Source organism: Pseudochaenichthys georgianus, chromosome 24 (assembly GCF_902827115.2).
Source record: "Pseudochaenichthys georgianus chromosome 24, fPseGeo1.2, whole genome shotgun sequence".
NCBI classification, from domain to species: Eukaryota; Metazoa; Chordata; class Actinopteri; order Perciformes; family Channichthyidae; genus Pseudochaenichthys; species Pseudochaenichthys georgianus.
Window position 1 is genome coordinate 28,062,986 of NC_047526.1, and position 14,625 is coordinate 28,077,610.

Consider the following 14,625-nt stretch of genomic DNA (forward strand, 5'->3'; position numbering starts at 1 on the left):
TGTGTGTGTGTGTGTGTGGTGTGTGTGTGTGTGTGTGTGTGTGTGTGTGTGTGTGTGTGTGTGTGTGTGTGTGTGTGTGTACCAGAGAAAGAGAGACAGAGAGGGTCAGAAAATGAACCTCTTACAGCAAATAGCAGTGGCATATTTTTTTAAGCACATTTCATTTAATGTGTCTTTACACATCACTGCCAATAAATCAACTTCCAAATGATTTCTGTTAAGTATTGGCAGTCATGAGCTCATCGTAGCTCAGAGGCTATAGGTTTCCCTCGTGTCACTCCAACATATTTGAATTGAATAGTGATTGATAGAGTGAGGAGAATGGGAGAGAGAGAGAGAGAGAGAGAGAGAGAGAGAGAGAGAGAGAGAGAGAGAGAGAGAGAGAGAGAGAGAGAGAGAAAGAGAAAGAGAAGGAGAGGGAGCCTATCCGGAGGAAGGAGAAACTAGCGAAGAAGCCTCAGCACTTCCACTTGCCAAAACGGCTCCACGCAGCCAGCAAGCGACACTTTAAAGATCCACCGTTTTACATTTGAGTTCACAATTGTAAGCACATTCGCTGATCCCGTGCCGTGTTGGACACGCCGCGGGGAAATGGGATGTTCTCTCACGTAACTTGACGGCGGCAGCAGCAGTTGTCGGACCGGCGTTTTCGGCGTCTCCTCTCAGCGGATTTACAAAGCCTCTCCGGAGCCTGCTATGCTATTCAGAACCCAGGACAGCGACTAAACCTCACTGCTGTCTGGAGAACAAGACTAACCGACCAGTGGAGGTAAGCCAGCAGAGTTTAACAGCAGTTTGTGGGGCCATGGCAGTCGCAAGGGGAAAACAATACTATTTTATAATGTGTTAAATGTGCTGCGTCGCTGATTTAGAGAGGGACTGGATATCTCTACAAGCCAGACGCTACAAATGAGGAAAAGTCTAGATTTGGCGGAACTCTTGTATATTAACGCAGTTCAACTTGTTTCTTAGCATGTAGTTTTAAGAGATATAAATGCCATACATTCTGCCACTTTGTACCAGTCTAGTTTGAGACTCTTCCCGCCGCTCTTCTCCGTGTTAAAGCTGCCCATGTTTAGCGCGTTGCAGCCTAATAATAGTGAATACATGCATTGTGACACGGCAAAGAAGGCTAAAGTAATCGCGTGACGTTATAGAGGTTTTTAGTATGATAATACAATTATTATTATTAGTATTATTATTATTATTAGTGCTATAAGGCCAGCTGCCGTTCCCTGCCGTCAGTTTTATTGAAGGCAGATGCTTATTTTGAAGAGTCAGCGCGTGGCCAGGCAGCAGCGGCTCGTGCCTCCGGTCTGCGCGGAAAATGAGCCCATGCATGTAAACGTACAAACACACCGAAACACACACACTGAAAAACACACACTCGGAAAAACGGAAAATACACACACAACGAAAAAAACACACACACACAAACACATACACACACACACACACCGAATCACACAAAGCCTGCAGCAAGTCACTAATCAAATATATTCCTGTCACGAGCACCATGCTTCCTCACCACACCAATAACTCAGTGTACATATCTATAATTAACCTACACATGTATAATATATAACCTCATTTTGCCAATAACCCAGAGTGATTTACTATGAGTCAGCAGCCAGTGAGTTAAGGTTTTTGCTCAATGGCTCCTCAATAGAAAACAAGGCTGCTGCATGGATGCCCGATGTGGTTTCTTGGAGGCACATGCCGGGTGTGTAACTGGTGATCTTGAAGGTGTTTTCATTATCATGTGTTGGAAAATGACTTTGAGGTATTTAACATATTTGATTGACTATCTTGGCAATCATCAGCCATAATTACAGCAGAAATGAGTAGTCAATTAATTGTTAGAAATTGAGTAACCAATTATTTTTGCTATCATTGAACGAACGCTTGAGTCCCACCTCATTGATTTGGTACATATGAGCTATGTGTTAGTTGCTGGATTGGAAACTGAAAGTAAATGTTCCCCATGTTTCATATTGCATTACATAAACGCTTAATTGTTTACTCAAGAAAAGAATCCGCATATTAATCGATAATGATTTGATCCTTGGTTGGAGCCAAAGTCATAACTTAAAGAGTTGGCAAACACTGCCATCTTCAAGAATGTATGTATTCTACAGCCTCTTAATCCCAGTTGCACATGAGCGGTTGCTGAGATTAAACATGCGACCTTTGTGTGTCCAGACGCGTGGCTGAAAACGACGTGGCCACCCAGCTTCCTCCATGCATCACTTGAACCTGCTGCAGCTCTTTTGCACTGAGAAATTAATTCTCAGAATGTAAAGGAAGAAAAATGCCCATGTCAGGCCAGCTTTGAACGAGAGGTGACCGCCATGATTGTTGCCTGCGGCGCATTACCAGGCTCTGATAGCCCTCACTCTCACGCCCTGACTGTGTAAACCCACAGAGATGTAAGCCTCGGTTTTAAAGCCTTGACTTTAATGATGTTCATTAGGATTTTGATTACACTGAACGTGTGATAACTCGGCTCGCTGTTAACTGTGTCTGATATGTCGGCTCAGGCTGTGAGTGACAAGAATTGAGTGGAACGAATCAAGAAGTGTGAATCAGCGGAGATGTTGCCACAGGGCTTGACTATAGTCCCCGAAAGAAGGAGAGCTCTTTTTAATATGCCGGTTCTGCCTCTGGGTTATTGAGCTCTGGACGCCACTGCATGGAAATTGCTGCTCTATATCATGGGAATAATGAACTATATGCAAATTAATCTTTCATGCTCAATTTATTATCCAATAAACTGACCATGAATTTGAATTTGAAAGTGGCCCTACAGGGGGCAGGCCACACAATTGCTGGTTACCTCTCTCTAAAGCGCCTTTGTCTAAATAGAAATTAAACTCCCAAGGTTGGAGGGCATGTAGGACGCTGAATTCAGGGCATTTATGTGGAGTCACTTCTTATATCTTCAAAGCAAAGCTACTTTAACCGCCATTTGCCACTACAAGGATGTCTCTTTAACCGGTCTCCCTGTGCCTCATTGGAAAGCATGGCACAACCTGAGGGTCCGCCGTTACCAGCCCTCATTGGCATCCAGGGCACGGCTGGCAGATGAGCTGTGCTTCCGATGTTTGCATTGCACTGATTGCGGGGTTGCTGTTCACGAGCGTGCTGTTTACAAGCTCATTGCACATTGGTCCATGTTCTTTTTGTATGCTTGGAATTCCATTATGGACCCATGCTGGAAGCGCAATTAAATTCAATATAACTATAAATACATGACGGCCTGGTCCGAGAGCCAGAGAGCAGGCGGTGGCCACCCACTCACCCTCCTCACTCTCCTTTCCTATCATCCCAGGCCATGTGGAAGCCCCTCGCCCTGCTGCGTAGTGAGTTGTGGTCGATTTGAAGACAACCTGGGAAGCAAAGGCTGTGACAGAGAAAATAAAAGGCTGCAATGAGTTCAATGAGGCCGGAAGGTGATTGTTCCCTCCCCTGTGTGTTCCTACAGCTCCCTTTGGCACCGATAAGCATGAGGGAAATGAGAGTGCTCTGTCTTTGCTTTTTTGGACTCTGCTCCGGGCAAGACGGTGCCGTGCTAAGCTAAGCTGTATGCTTCTGTGCTGGGCCTCACTTGATGTCATTAGCTGAAACACAGCTGCTGTTGAATCTGACGCAGTAAGCACTCGGCTCATCTCATCAGTTCTCAGCCACTGCTTTTCCACTCCAGAATCACGGTACTTCGGAGGGCTATAATCTCACATAATGGCGTCCACTCCAATCAATGGCCAAATGGCACGGGGAATCAATAGCCACCATATTGTACAATAACGTGGCCCCGGAGTGGCAGAAAGGAAAGCCGCCTGCAGCCGTCACATGTTTAACCGTGGAAACTCTTTGAAAATATACTCCTTAATTATGGATCAAAAATACCAACCTTATTTAACGAGCCATGTATTATGGATTGCTGCATGATCTATGCTAATGTGGGACAGGGGGGAAACTGGCACTACTTTGCCTCTCTTTAATCACCACACACACACACACACAAAGTATATATGCCCAATACTGTATGCCCAGAGTGTCAAGAGTCAAGCCAACACTGAGATATACTTTACATATACTTAACAGTGTAATAAAATAAATATTCATGATTGGTCAAAAGAAAAGGTTCATGTATAACTAGCTGTTAAAATACCCCTCCTACACTTCTCCTTGACACACTTCCACACAAATTGGTGGTTTTCAAAATCAGGCAAGAACATAGCGTTCATACATTGAACCTATTCAATTGAAGGTTTGTTGGTTAATCCTGAGAAGCCAGAAAATCCATTGGGTTTAAAGTGTTGATCAATGTTGTATGCATGCCTTTTGAATGAGCTCCAAGAGAAACAATATTTAAATGTAAAAAGGCAACAAAAACATTTCTGCAGTTTTATCTGGGGGATAACCGTTGTACTCATCTACAATGAAGGCACTTCAACTATCCATGTCTGAAATGTGTTGTCTCTAGTATCCAAAGAGATTATACTATGCACAGCGAAAAAGCATAAAGGGTTTAGGCAAGAATTCAAATTGGAAAGGTAACTCGCTAAGGGTAGAGCTCAGTAAATGCTTTTATTCCAACAGAGAAGCAAATTGCCCTGAATGGGAGATAAGATGTTTATCTCTCCGTCTTTAACGCCGTGAGAACCAATGTATGATTAGATCCGGCTTTTAAAAATCACGAGCACTTTAACTGGCAGGTTCTCTGTGGGAGAGCAGCTTGGCAATCTGCTCAGCATCTCATAAAGCAGAGTAACAATAACTGCACTGGACATTTATAAATTAAAGACTTCAAATCTTTGAGCGTTGCCCGACGAGGAAACTCGTTTGCAGATGTGGGCTTGGACCAATCGCTGCCAGTGTGCCAATGTAGGCCTATCATAAAACACTGCAACATATGCATAGTGATTAAAGATTTTCCCATATCACTGGTTTGGCTCTGGGTATTTCCTCAGCTAATTTGCTTCAGTGGAGGATAGTTGACGTGAGAGAAAGGGACGGCAGCAGAATACAAAGCCTATTTCTGTCCTGTAAACAGAAGAGTTTGGCATTTCATTACCACACCACTGTACAGCTACAGTAGCTGCACCAATCAACACGTACATCTACATAGTTACAGCCAACCATATAACCACCGACACTCACACACGTCCACACATTGAAAACCATGCTTTTAAAAACAGAGCTGTGCGGGTATATGGGGGTGAATTATTGGAGCCATGGCAGCCCTCCAGGCATGCAGTTATCATGGATACAGAAGTGATGGGAAATCAATCAGTTCAAGTGGAGTGGCCTGGTCTGTGATGAACAGAGGAGTCTTCTCTTCTCCACTGTTCTAACCACTGAACGTGGTACACAAACACATACACAAACGTGTATGTGCTTTCTACTATGATCAATTCTTTAGGAAGGTCATGCTTATGGCAAAGACCATACAATATAGGCCACTTAAAAGGGGCCCTATGCTAATGTTCAGGTTCATCGTTTTTTTTCTGCCTCAAGTGTGACATGTTTACATGCTGCAATGTTCAAAAAGGTCTTTATTTGTCTCGTACACCTATTTGCTTTTCTGTCTTTTCTAAAAACAGAGCCCAGTCTGCTGTGATTGGTTAGATGGCCGGCTATGTTGTGATTGGTAAATCCCCTTAGTCATGTGTTGGAGCAACAGTAAACGCGAGTGTTACCTATTGATGTCACAGAAGTAAACAAAGGAGTCCAATAGAGGCGTTTCCGGCGGGGGGGGGGAGAGAAACTCCCTCTGGCCATTATCTTACAAAAACGTGGGTACAAAATCCCCCAAGTTTGCAAAAAGTAAAGTGAATTCCCAGAACAAATATGACGTTTTCTCAGTGTGCTAAATATCTACTTCTACTATATCTACTTACTGTCTATGATATTTCCATTTAAGCTGCCTTCAGATGTTGTAGATCAGAAAACTTTCATTTGAATTGTTTTCATAACGGTCACACGGGAAGTCCATCTACCTACCTACATACCTACCTACCTGTGTATCTATCTGCTTTAGTGTAAAGTGGGCGATGCAGTGTGCAGGCAAACAGAAAACAGATCTGTTACATCTCCGTGTCAACCTCATATCTAATTCATGCATTTTATTGTTTCTCTGCAGCTGAGTATGTGAGCTATGAGATGCCTTGGCCAACAGCGAATCACATACAAAATTGAACAGCGCAAGGTTATGTATTTTAGCTGGAGGCTCTGGAGGATTTAAGTGTCCATAAACATTAGATTTGCATATTATCCCACAGCTTCCTTTATAATGACTTTAAGTAGGAATGTGAGCCCATTTTCATGCATAGTTTTCAATGGCTTCATCTTGACAGGAGGCGGGGACAGGAAGTGTATGCTCCATTTCCATGTTCACATTTTACAGAAGCTCTTACAGGAAGCCGCTTACAACAAGCGTAACCTCGCTTAAATGCTTGGACTGTCAGCATGACAAGCAGCGACATTATTCTACCAGCTGTGAATTCAAACATGCACATACATGCTTTCGTGCATGAGGAGGATGTCACAGTAGGGCGATATTATTACATAGGAATTGTTGTAAAATGTATGCGTTTCTCCTGTTGGCGTGTGGCTGCTTTGAAGTTCCATCCTTGTGTATCATTACTGCAAGAACCAGATGGTAAGTGTGTGTCTCGTGCTCTCCGTACGAGTGTGCTTCCTGTTTGTGAGAATAGAGTCTGAGCATTGTGAGTGTCTCTTGGTTTTGCGCTTATATTTTACAAAGGAAGCAAAATACAAGTGGCAATGAGGTGTCAACTAAACATGTAACCATTTCTGAATCTGAGAAGCACTTAGTGCAGCAACTTACTTTTAATTTAAAAGCAGAAACAGACAGCTTTGTAAAGTCGTGAACAGCGAGGAAAATCTACATTTTAGAGTTTCAAAGTCGTATTATACTAGTAGAAAGTATGAAAGTGAGTAAATCAGATCAAATGAAACTTAGGAACAAGGAAAAAATGCAGATGCTTGAGGAGACATTTTGTAGGTTTATGAGTAAGACAATTAAGTGAATCGTGAATCTTAATAACCTTATCATTAGATTAGAAAGGACGCCTTGCTTCCAGCTCTGTCACGGTGCTTTTTCTCTGATAAAGCAACACTTCACGTCAATTCATTGGAACATTTGAAATCAACAAAATCAGAGATGCATGAAGCGAAACCTGTGAGCTAGTTAAGGAAGCCAACCTAAGCCTGCTGCTTCATTCAGGTGGCTGATCTGTCTGCGCCACATCCATCCAAAGCACCCTTTCAACCACAGCTGTACTCAGGCTGACAGTGCTCTGCCTGAAAGCTCTGCTGCACTCGCTGCCACTACTTCTGTTCATATTGCTTTTCAAAAGCCCCCTTGTCACGGAGCACCCACCTGTAGAGCCTCAGACTACCTTCCCTTGGGGGGGGTTATATTATTCTCCCTCCTCCCTGATGTGCTGTGCTTTGCACACGTTTTGAGCTTAGGCATCAAACATTAGATGATCATGAATGGATCATTTGTTCCATGTGACTTGACTTGCTTGATGTTTTTCATTTGATGGAGATGATGTTCTTTCGCTTTGGACATTTATGGAACTCATTGTTACACAGTTTTCTCAGTTACTGTCTTTACACTACTAAATGTGGAAATGTATTTTTGAAGAACTCCAGTGTAGAAAGTATGAAAAAGTGTTTAAAGAAAGACCAACACCTAACTAAGATACTTTTTCAGGTTTCTCCTTAACTCACACATCTGTAGGTTCAAATCGATTTAGGAAGCGGTTTTCAAACTGTCGGGGACCCCCCCTAGTGGGGCGCGGCGGTACAGCAGGGGGGTGCCTGAAGCGTGTGAAGAAGTTGCTTGAGAAAAGAGAAGAACACAGCCGGCAGTTAAAAGGAAAAGTGGACGAGTCCACGACAAGCCTTCCAGATACAAAGCCCACATCAAGAAAGTATGAGAGATACATCTCCCCTGGCTTCACATCTAAGTGGTCGGTGGGGGAGGAAGGACCGCTGTGTGTCCTCGGTCTCAAACCTTAGCAGCAGATAGCATGAAACCAAACAAGCTGAAACGTCACTTGGAGACCACACACCCCAATAGGGATGGAATAGTGATTATTTGCAACCTGCAGTAAAACATGGTAGTTCATGTTGATTCATATATTCAAAATAATTTAAAAAAATCTACTACTCAGGAAGTCAGTTTCAGCAAGGCCTTATTATTTCACAGTGGCACAGGATCATTTGCCAATACAAGCACTTGTGTTCGTGTTCAATCCATAATAACATGTCAAATGTGTTAGTCATTTTAGTAGTGAAATGTAATGTTTGTAAAACTATAAACAATGAGTCCTACAAATCTATGTGGGAACCGGGTTGGAACATATTTCCAAATTCCCCAAGGGGGGCCTGACTTAAAAATGTTGGGAACCACTGGTTTTAGGAATTACAGGACATCTGTCTATTTGCAGAACGTTTCAGAGTGATTTGTGACATTTTCCACCTTTTATTTGGGCGGCTGTGGCTCAGTGGCTAGGGTGCTGGACTTCGAATTAGGGGGTAGCTAGTTCGAGTCCCACTGCAGTCAGCATGTCGTTGTGTCCCTGGGCAAGACACTTCACCCAAATTGCTTCTGTGGAGATTGTCTACAGTACTGTAAGTCGCTTTGGATAAAAGCATCTAACGTAATGTTTTATTCATGTTGTTCTATAGCATGTAGGCGACAGCTAGGGCTCAGGGTGACAGAGGCCGCAGGGTGACAGAGGCCTGGCCCTGTGGTGGCCCTGTCTGCACTTGCATCAACAAGCCCATCTTAAAACCGGCGAGACACGGCAAAATGCAAAACATACATCCTTGGCCGGGATGCGTTTTGTCTATTTGTGTACCGAGTAATTGTGTAGCTGTACCTAATCTGTGCAGACGTGTACTCTTCCACACGCTGTCTGTACATCTTTATCTTGCTCTAATTAGCTATGGTGTGGTCCAGTAAGCTGAAACACATTCTATGTATGGACATATGGTGCAAATCTCACCCAGCTGGAGGACATCAAACTATTATCATAATGGCCACAACACATTGGGAGGACTGTATCCATCTGAAATGTTTATCTATTGACTAACAGACAAAAACATCCCGAGCGAAGGTTACTGTACATTAGCTAAAGCACTGTCCGAGCTGAATGCAAGCAGTAGATAATAAGAGGACGTCATTGGGTCGTCCTCTAAGCGTGCTTATTAGAGGACGTTGAAACTGTTGAAATATTGCTAGAGCCGGCTGTGTGGTGCAGGTGTGGTGGTGGTGTGTTATTACAGCACGTGTGTGTGCTTGTAATTAAGTGAAGCCCAGAGAGTGAGCACTCCAGCTAGTCAAGGCTCCATGTGCAGTGCTCCAAAACAGAGGCTATCATGATTTAATTAGCACTGGAACATACAGTCACACACACACCCAGAGGAGTGCATGCCTCGTACTTTCTTGCGCGGCTCCTTATATTCTCTCGTTTGCCATTCGCCGGCCTTTGTCAGACCTCCACATAGTCCCTGGCTGTGAGGTGCAGGGGGGTGGGCCGCCATGGCAGGGATTAACCCTCACTATATGGGGCCACCTGACCCCTCTGTAAGACATTATTGCCTGTGTGTTGTACGTTTCAGCCCAGCGATCACAGCTACTATTGTGTATATCAGCATCGATACGGATCAAACCCGACAAGGGGAAAAGTCAGCCTGCCTCGGCGCGGCTGAAGCAGAGACCGGCTCGCTGATTAGTCTGCTGAGGTTGTTGCTGGGGGGATACACGTCGCTTCGTATGACTGTGGTTCTGAAAGGCAGGAGCGGCTGCTGCTGTGTCACTGCCCCTGGTATGCAGGCACTCTGAAGATACAGGGCTCTTCTCCCCTCCTTCCTGTCCCCTTCCTACCCGCACTTCCATAACTTTACTTTATCTCTCCTCACCTCCCTCTCTCTCGCTCCTCTTTCTTTCTTCCTTTCTTTCTTTGCACCACTTAAACAGCAGCCCCAGCAGGTAGAAGATAATGCAAGGTCTCACACACACTCGGCAGTGATGTACTCTCACTTGCACTGCTTCGTGTGTGGGCTCAAATACAAAAGGCTAGCCCTTCTTATCTTTGCCCGTTGTCTTCGTGCCTGTGTGTGTGTGTGTGTGTGTGTGTGTGTGTGTGTGTGTGTGTGTGTGTGTGTGTGTGTGTGTGTGTGTGTGTGTGTGTGTGTGTGTGTGTGTGTGTGTGTGTGTGTGTGTGTGTGGTGTGTGTGTGTGTGTGTGTGTGTGTGTGTGTGTGTGTGTGTGTGTGTGTGTGTGTGTGTGTGTGTGTGTGTGTGTGTGTGTGTATGCGGAAATAACAGTACAAGGGAACTCTACATACAAATGTGTAGAAGTGTTCATGGCTTTTTCTCGTTTTCAGTGAAGAGCATTTCTTTTTGTCTGGCCTGTCTCTCAACACAGCACGGCACTAATAGGCATTCTGCAAGCCACTCTGCTCTGCAATTAGCCGAAAGCCATGGGAAAAACATTGATAAACAAAGATGAAACAATTCATGCCTTGCCCATTGCAAAGCCCTTGATCTAAGTCAAATGCTGTTATCTTCCCTGCGAAGCTTTTCGGCAGGTGGAAGCCGGCTCTGCCAAACAGACAACGCTATGCCCTTGAAACGCATCAAACAAAAGCAGATGCAAGTGCCTGTTTGTTCAAACACTTATTAAAAGCCCATATAGGCCATTTATGTGGGTGTTGTTCCTGGAACCGGAGTTAACGCGGCGGTAGGTGCTTTATCCCCGTCCACACAGTGCTCTGGCAGGGTGGGCCAGGGGCAGCTGCCCACAGTTTCATGTCAGAGCCAGAGACGAGGACAGCAGCCACCACCAGGGCGGCAGAGCTCCATCATCCAGCACACACGCTCATCTATCCTGAGCTGGCAGCCGAGTAAAAGAGATGGCTCAAATATTAAAGAAAGAAAACACATGAATTGTTCTCCCTTTCTTTTCTCATTGGCTTTCTATCTCTCCGCCTCATCTCCCAATCCTTAGATTTCTCTCATTTCAGACTATCTCTTTCCTGAAAATGTTTACACTTAATGAAACCCGACGAGCCTACTCCCCGAAGCCCGATGCTTTAGAACATTACTCTTAGCCTCAGCAGATCAATATCAACCACCTTCCCTCTCCGTCTGTTTGCAACGGCTAAAACTTTTTTTTTTTATCTGGAGTTTCCTGATGAAACGAGCAGCATCTGGGTCCTCCGGTTGGTTTCTCTTCTGCAGGCTGTCAGGCCAAATAATATCGCTTGTATCTCATATAGCTCTTAATCTATCTCCAATATCTGAAGTCACTCACAGACAGTGATGCAAGTTGAATGAAATCTAAAGTGCAGGCAGGAAATTAGATAAGGGCCAGCGTTGCCTCACAGCAGCAGACAGACAGCATATCGTTTTGGTCAAACGAGTGCTCAACTCTGGCACTCTGTCTACATCAGAGGCGGTCACCAGGATCAAGGAGGTGAATCCGAGGTGGACTGCTGCCTTGCTTCACTGAGTCAGTGAGTTTTACAAGGTCTCTGTCAATAGCTGAGACAAGCTACGAGGTGCACTTATGACTGCATTTGGAAACCTGTGGGTCTGTATACTGAAGCGCAATGGGTAGAGCATAACAATAACAATTCTTAGATGGCCACCAATGGGTTTTATGGCATGTATTTGCACTTCGATGTGATACTGAATGACAAACAGGAAATACAGCTCAGGTAGAAGGTAGAAGAAAGCATTCACCAAATAGGATAAACAGTAAGAAACACCGTAGAATAAGGAAACTGAAAGACATATCAAAACACGCATCAAATATGATGTCAGCTGACGCCCATATAACAACGTTTTTAATTACTACATACTGGAAGGGAAGGAAAGCAGTGTTTCCTGAAAATGTCTAGAGATGGCTTTGTGTGTCAAGATTGATTAAATGTAATTACAAAAAAAATCTATATGCACTTTAGAGCTGAAACAATTTTTTGCCAACTTTGATAATCAATTAATCATGTTGTCATTTTACGGGCTACAAACATGACTTGGTTGCAGCTTCTCAGCAGTTATGCTTTCAGTTTTTAAAGTGTCTAATTTGATAGCGAACAGAAAAAAATATGCTTTTGGACTGTTTGTCCACTCAACATGACACAAGACCATTTCACGATGTGCATTTGGAAAACTCTCACCCTCTCATGTATTTTTTAATTTATATTCAGTGTTCAACTAATTGAGGTACACCACTTTGTTGTCGATGTTTTATGGTATAGTGGAATAAATAGAAGCATTAGGAACACCTAATTAAAAAAAGAACCTGTCTGATAGTGTCCATCAAAACTGAACATTATCTTAGTAAATGTAACATTTATGGCTACGTTGGTGTATTATATCGCATTGGATTTGTTATAGGTGTACATGATAAAACGGCTTTTGACTTCATGTTTTGTGCTTGAAGTTTATACTCAACCAGGGGTGGGCGATATTGAAAAATATATTATCACGATATTTTTCAAGCAGTATCACGATAGACGATATATATCACGATATTTTTTCATGTCGGTATTATGGTCATGTTTCAAGTTACTTAACAGTACAAGCACCTACAAGGTGACAGAAACTAAAACAAAAAGGAGTAACAGACCAAAATAGCATTTCAAGCTGGTTTTATTTCTGAAATGAATCCCCGAATGAACAATTCAACATTTTGATATGGCTTCAAGGCACAGTTTCTCAGTATAAAAATGAACTTTCTGAGGTAGCACTAGCAGTGAACATCAATAAACATGAAAAGGAGGGTAAAACATAACTAAGTAAAACATAAAACATCAATGAGGAAAAGTCAGTGCCAAACAATTCAAATGTAAACTTTAGACTTGAAGTGCAATAAAAGACTTTAGCGTAACTGAAGGGAAAAGTTTATTTTTTTTATAGTTTTCTTTTCAAATATTTTTTTTTTTCTATTTTTTGTTTTGTTTTTTGTATCACTATAGATACGATATCTCTGAAAAAGCATATCGTGGAGACCTAATATCGTCACGACGATATATATATATCGTCATATCGCCCACCCCTAAACCCAGACAAGAATGAATTGAATCAATGGAAACTCTTTTATGTAGAAGGCCAGCTCTCTCATTCTGCGGCCTTGGAGTCTTCTGTGACTGCATTAAAAACTACTTTGCACAGAAGGCTTCCTCATTCTTCATGCCAGAGCAGACCAACATGATTCATGGCCATTGTCCGACAACAGCCCTGCATTATGTTCCCCTTTCTCCTCCTGTAGTTTCTGCCTGATCAATGCGTGTTCCTACTAACTCCATCTCTTTCTAATTAAGATATTTCACTGTGTTCCCCTCAAGGAGTTCAAAGAAAAGGTCAAGCTGACAATTCTCCAATTTCGGTCTCGGAGAGATTCACAAAGGTCATGTTCGCAAAAACGATTCCGTCTTTGTTTTTCTACGTGACAAAAATGACAGCGACTGATGACATTGGGCGTTTTGGGAAGTGGAAGATGTTGTCCCGCGCCCGCTAACCCGCTCTGACTATATCAGACTCGCTAACTGCTGTAATCACCTCATGTTTCATCAGAGCTTTCCGATGGGAGAAATGATCGCTATAAAACACATGGAAACAAATTAACCACTGGTGTCAAGATTTTAATCGTTCCAATTAGTCAACACTTTGGGGAATGTGCATTATTGAGAATGATAGCATGCCACTTCCAATCTGTAAATGCCACCTAGTTCGCAACAGTGAAAATGAATGTCTCTGTTTTTACACTTGTCCAATGGCCCTAACATTACAACAACATGTGTTGACTAAGTACACTGTACACAGAAAGACAGCGGGGCATTCAGTCAGACTGACATCGCCACCCTAAACCCACACACTCATCCTCACATCCAACAACACTGAGGCTTATTCTGTGTTCATGCCAACAGGGATGGCAGCTAAATATCAAACTTACTGACTTCATGCTAACTAACTTTAAGTTAAGTTTCTATCTACTTGTTATCGAAACTCAGAGTTGGGATTTGAATCTGCCTGTAGCTCCTGGCTGATTTGTTCCTAGATTACATCTTTTGGAACATTATTTGTTGACACTGTCTCCCATCTTTGAAATGTTTCTGACTCTAGACAGAGACAGTAACCCATCAGTTCTCCTTGGTCGGCTCTCCTGAGATTGCAGATCCAGCCAGAACTGCTCCCATCTCTATCATTGCATAAAACATGTTATCTTTAAAAACATTGAGTATTTGTAGCTTTGTAACACGACTCTGCATTATAACAAGACTGTGCAGCCTCGCTAGCAGCTCTGTGAGGCTCATTTGGCTCTTTTGACAGCACCAGATGAAAAGTTACAAGGCATCTGCAGAGTTAACAATAAGTTAGGACGTCTGCACCAAATGACAAGCTAATTTATCCAACTGTTGTTGCTCAAACACATGTTGATCTCATTCTGCTGCTGGAAGAAAAATCTGGGTCATCATATTTGTTGGGGTCTGTCGTCTGGTGATCATAAATTGCTGCGACCAAGATGTGATGCAGCCAAATGTAGAGATATTATATTGTTGAAATATAATGGCA

At 43.1% G+C, this 14,625-nt stretch overlaps 1 protein-coding gene across 1 annotated transcript in view; it reads left to right on the top strand.

Annotated features, from left to right (window-relative positions):
• Positions 1–462: 462 nt before the first annotated feature.
• tmem121ab (transmembrane protein 121Ab) overlaps positions 463–14,625 on the top strand; it is a 44,778-nt gene continuing 30,615 nt past the window's right edge. Inside the window, exon 1 of the mRNA XM_034076298.2 lies at positions 463–769. The gene's annotated coding sequence lies outside the window, so the exon portion shown is untranslated. The remainder of the gene's footprint in view (positions 770–14,625) is intronic.